Raw genomic sequence first — 5,477 nt, 5'->3', positions numbered from 1 at the left:
TCAGTGAATCCTTGTAGCATCCCTGCGAAGTAGGCACCGCCACCACTTCTTACACCCAAGGAAACTGAGGCAACAGTATTTTGTGACTTGCCATGGAGTGGGAGCCATGGGATTCTCGGCCATGCAGGCGGGCTCCAAGCCAGTGCCCAGCCCCCAAGGCTACCATACCTCATCGTTCAGGAGACCATCATGCTCTGCTGGGAGTGGGAGAGTGGTCTCCTACCTAAATATAGTTGCAATTTTAAAAAAAGCACAGAGAGAAAAAAAAAAGAGAGAGAGAAAAAAAAAAAAGCACAGAGAGGCACACCTGGGTGGCTCAGTTGTTAAGCATCTGCCTTCAGCTCAGGTCATGATCCTAGGGTCCTGGGATCCAGTCCCGCATCAGGATCCCTGCTCCCTGCCCAGCGGGGATTCTGCTTCCCCCTCTGCTTCTTACCCTGCTCATGCTCTGTTTCACTCTCTCTCGAATAAGTAAATATAAAAATAAAAGAGCACAGTGAGAGGCATTCACTCGGGCAGTGCATATGTTCAAATTGGAATGATAGATTTTCACAAGCCCTGCATGAGAATGACACTCAAATTCATGAAGCATTCCTTTTTTTTTTTTAAGATAAATGCCGAGAAGAGTCCCTTGTGCAACACAAAAATGCGTGCCTCATCAGCGGATGAGGCTTCAGGTTGGAAGCCCAAAGGCAAAGGTTTGTTCGGGTTCTTCTCTTTCCTGGCTAAGCAGCTTTAGGCAAATACCCACCACCTCGGAGCTTCAGCCTCTTCACCCACAGAACAGGGCAGACGGTATTAACCCTGTGCTCATGCGTGTGGCAGATCAAAGGAGATAAGCGAGGTGAAATGATCTGGTGTAAATTATGGTTTGAGCATGGACTTCACACTGACTGAGAGGGAATTTGGGACTGAGACCTTACCAGCCCCCACATCAAACCACCAGGCAGCACCTGTTCCTTCGGCACAGAACACCAGCTTTCTTTTCATGCCCCGCTACCACTGAGGCGCTTGCTGGAACCTCTGCCAACTGTCTCTGGCGGGCATGCTGCCTCCATTCCTGCCCCTGCCCCACCCAAATGCTGCACCCTCCCCCACTAGCCTTACTCATTAACTGTTAACCCCAAACTGCAACCTTCTATGGCCTGGGTCTGGAGGGTGCCACAGAGGAGCTGAGCCAGGTGGGACGGGTATGCAGACACGCCTGCTGCACTCTATGGAGCTCTCTGAAAGGGACTCAGCTATTCCACTCCTGCAGATTGTCTCTGTGAGGCCAGATCGTCCTGTGGTTAAGAAGCTGGAGCACTGGACTCTCTGCTCAGTGGGGAGCCTGCTTCCCCCTCTCCTTCTGCCTCTGCTCCTGTGTGCTCTCTCTCTCGCTCACCCTGTTTCTCAAACAAATAAAATCTTTTGAAAGAGCAGGGGGATGGTTGTGTGGCTCAGTCAGTTAAGGAGAACCTGGAAATCTGGGTAGAATGTGAAATGCACGTCCATATTTTTAAAAAGTTGGCTCAAATCAAACACACACACACACATACACATATTAAACAGGTCAGACAAAAGCCATCTGCAGGGTAAACACAATCAGCCATTTCTTACTTTGGTGTACAAGCTAAATCCAGAATCATTAACATGGTATTCTAGGCTCAGATTCAGCAATGACCTACTTTTCCAAACGTCTCTCTGCCCTTGCTTGGGCCTTTGGCTAGCCAAGAGGCAGTCTGGCTGACTCCCGGGACACCCAAGTCACCTCTCTGCCCCACGCACCTCTGCTCTGCTGGCGCTGGAATGCCTTTCTCCCAGCTTCTCCAACTCTAAGTCGAGAGTTCTACTTCTCCTGGAGGCCTTCCCGGAATTCTCCCCAGCCAAAGACTAATTCAATAATTATATACAATCTGCTCTCCCTGGGCCTCCGGCACACTCTCAGAGGTTGTGTTTCACCTGCGCTCTACTTTCTCCCACATCCTGCCATGCACCGCCCATCACAAGGCTTCAGAGAAAAGGTGTGATGTTATATCACAACCAACTTGTGTGCAGAGTCCCCTCCCTAGCACCCAACCTGCCCTCACCCCCAAGCCCCAGGATACTCCCTGTAGGTCCTAGCCGAATGTCTGGGCTTCTTGAAAGCTCCAGCTTTAAGGAACTATGCTGAGTTTTGCCTGGCCTAGCTAAACTCACACCTGGAAGACTGCATTTGATGGGCTCACAAGTTTTCTACTGAATCCTTGAAACTGCTGCAGGGGGAGAGAAACTCCCCCTTCTTGCAGCCCCTCCACAGGGCTCTGCTCCACAGCCCCCCAATGCCCCACATCTCTTTATTGTGTCCTCGGTCACTTGGGAAGTCAGGCCAGGGGCTTTTAATGAGCCAAGCAGCCTCACTCACTCTATGGGAGTGGACTCAAGTGTTAGCCCAGCTGATTTGGTTAGGGGGATACCAGCATCACCTGGGAATGGGAAGAGACACCTTATAGCAACAGCACCTGGACTTGGCTTATCCCAGTCTGTACTGATGTTACCTTCCTAAAAGCACCAGAACCCTGGGTGGCTCAGTGGGTTAAAGCCTCTGCCTTCAGCTCATGTCATGATCCCAGGACCCTGGGATCGAGCCACGCATTGGGGGGGGAGGGGCTCGGCTCTGTGGGGAGCCTGCTTCCTCATCTCTCTACCTTTCTGCCTACTTGTGATCTCTGTCAAACAAATAAAATCTTAAAAAAAAAAAAAAAAAAACAGAGCCCAGAGGAGCCTCATAGACATTCAGATCAAAGTAGGAAACTGAGCCACAGGGAAGTGCAGCTTGCCCAGGGACAAGGCAGAGTGTGCCCTGGCTAGGATCCAAGACATCCAAGACATCCAATGCCAGCCCAAAGGACTTTTCCCCACTAAGTCATACATTTGCCGCTATCATTTTTCTGTGAAAAACACAGGGAGATTAGTGCAGCTATGTATTTTTTCAAAAACTCCATTTTGCAGCTAAGCAAAGTTGGGCTTCTGATTTCTTATCCTTCCTGCCTTTGTGAACACAGCACTTGGGAAATCAACACTTGCTGCTCCTCCAGCCATCCCTGCCTTGGTACAATTTCCCTAGCAGAAGGCATGCAGCCACACATTTCAGACTCCTAGCAAAACGTGTCACAAGAGGGGACAAAATGAGAAAACTCTCACGGGGAGTTTGCTGTGATGTGTCTTGATCTCCTTCCCATCGAGCTTGCCATATTTCCCTAGGAACATTAAAGTAAGGAAGAGCTACCATTTAAATGATGAAAAATTTTTTACACTTAACACTGTTTTTTTGGGGGGGTGCCTGGGTGGCTCAGTGGGTCTCAGGTCATGATCTCAGGGTCCTGGGATTGAGCCTCTCACTGGGGTCTCTGCTCAGCGGGAAGCCTGCTTCCCCACCCCTCCCAAGTGCCTCTCTGCCTGCTTGTGATCTGTCAAATAAATAAAAATAAAATCTTATTAAAAAACTCTTTTTTTTTTTAAATTAAGAGGTTATACTGTCTCCTTCTCATACCCATCCCGAGAACCTGTATGTCAGTGTAGAAAGAGATCTAGTGATGGTAAGACGAGATTATTATCCTGGCTTCACAGACAAAGCAACTGACGCCCAGCACAGCTCAAAATCAATCGTCCATGAATTTGTAGCCAAATAAATGGACCAGGCACTGTGCTAGGTCCTGGAAATAACAGTGATGGCAAGACGGACACAGTCCTTACCCTCAGAGTGCTTCCGGCCTAGCAGGAGAGAGACTGTCGATTACTTATACGAAATTGAGTGTTACTGGGAATATGTCACCCCAAAACATGCCACTTTGGCGTAGGAATTTTGAGCTGAATGCAACCATGAAAGAGACCACAGAAAAAGCTCCCTACCTTCCCCATTTGCCTAAAAGCAGGGCACAGATTTCCCATTGTGAAGGGATCCTCCTCCTGTCTTGTACTGGAAGGACAGAAAGACGGAACCACTGGAGAGGACTCTAGATTCAGCAGTCCCAAGATGGCACAGAGAGGAAGTGACATAACAAAACTTTCTGAACATTCATTGGCCACTACATTTACCTTCCCACAATGTGCCAGCTCCAGAAGCTCAAAAGACTTTTCAAAATGTCTTTCACTTCTCTACATATTTATTGTCCACTGTAGAAGCCCTTGGGTCTGACCATGTCTTTGGGGTCTCATTTCATGTCTCTGAAGCCCTCCGAATACATGCGAATTTGACCTTTTACTCCTGTTCATCCATCCCTTGGCAGTTTAATTTCCAGGCAGGGCCTCAGTCACAGAACCAGAGAAGGTAGAGGAGACCATGTTTCTCCCCTACAACATCTTCTGGCACTTTGTCCCGTGTCCTTTCCACTTCGCAGTGTTGACACCACACTCCCTAATCAGCAGTGAAGGAGAGTTCCAGGTGAGCTCAAGTCTCAGTCTTCAGTGGCTCCTTCCACCTGACCTTGTCACCACCCTGCCCACTTCCCTAAAGCATGCCTTATTTTGAGGCGAATCTGGAGATCTTAATCTTCATGGTCCACATTTTGAGTTCCACAGTGGTATCTTTCAGGGTTGGTTATGCCAGAGCAAGCTGCCCATCGCTCATCTCTGTTTTAACATTGAGGCTTAGGCACAGCCAGAAAGCAGAGAAAGCATTGGGAGTTTTCTGCTTAACAACACACTTAGCCATGCAAACCGCAGCAAGCTTTGATGGTTTCTGAGAAATGTCCGGCATTTCTAAGGAAGCTATCATGTAAAGCCAGCCTTGTGACCTCTGGTCACACAAGCACGTTTCCACATCCAAAGCCTGGGATTCTTTACATCAGTGCACAGCATGGAGTCTATCTCACGGATGAACCCTGGCAGCTTTTGCTACTGCAGATTCAGCAAAATCCAACAGGAGAAAACCAAAACTACTCTGAGAAAACAGGTTGTTGGAGGAAGAATGACAACTGATATGCAAAGGGTGGGGATGTGTGTGTGTGTGTGTGTGTGTGTTTGTGTGTGTTTTGTGCATTGCAACTTTAGGGACACCGGAGAATTTTAATTCTTATTCTGAAGTATTGCAGAAGGAGCTTTGTCAGGCCCCAATGGTGGAGCCTGGGTAACATCACCAGATGTTGTGAGTGCCCAGCCCCAGCCCCTGAGTCCCTAGGCACTTCGTGCCAGGTATAAACTAGGGATGCCTTGGGCTCACCTGCTTGGGTGTCAGACGTGGTCGGTCCCTTTAGCAGTCTGTCCTGAAGTCTGCTCCACTATGCGAGGCCCATCTTCCTTCCGCTCCCTGAGCCAAGGAACTCTTAAGGTGGGTCAGGAGTTCAGAGAGAAGAGAACTTGGATCCTTCCATGGCCAGGACACAGGCATGTTCAGAAATGGCTGAGAGGGGCACCTGGGTGGCTCAGTGAGTTAAAGCCTCTGCCTTCAGCCCGGGTCATGATCCCAGGGTCCTGGGATTGAGCCCCACATCCGGCTCTCTGCTCAGCAGGGAGCCTGT

The 5,477-nt window shown here is 49.2% G+C and overlaps 1 pseudogene; it reads left to right on the top strand.

Annotated features, from left to right (window-relative positions):
* Positions 1-503: 503 nt before the first annotated feature.
* On the top strand, positions 504-603 carry LOC132018867 (U6 spliceosomal RNA; annotated as a pseudogene).
* Positions 604-5,477: the final 4,874 nt, after the last annotated feature.

Source organism: Mustela nigripes, chromosome 5 (assembly GCF_022355385.1).
Source record: "Mustela nigripes isolate SB6536 chromosome 5, MUSNIG.SB6536, whole genome shotgun sequence".
Taxonomy (NCBI): Eukaryota; Metazoa; Chordata; class Mammalia; order Carnivora; family Mustelidae; genus Mustela; species Mustela nigripes.
Note: the sequence above shows the minus strand (reverse complement) of the source record. Positions and strands in the feature narration are given on the sequence as shown.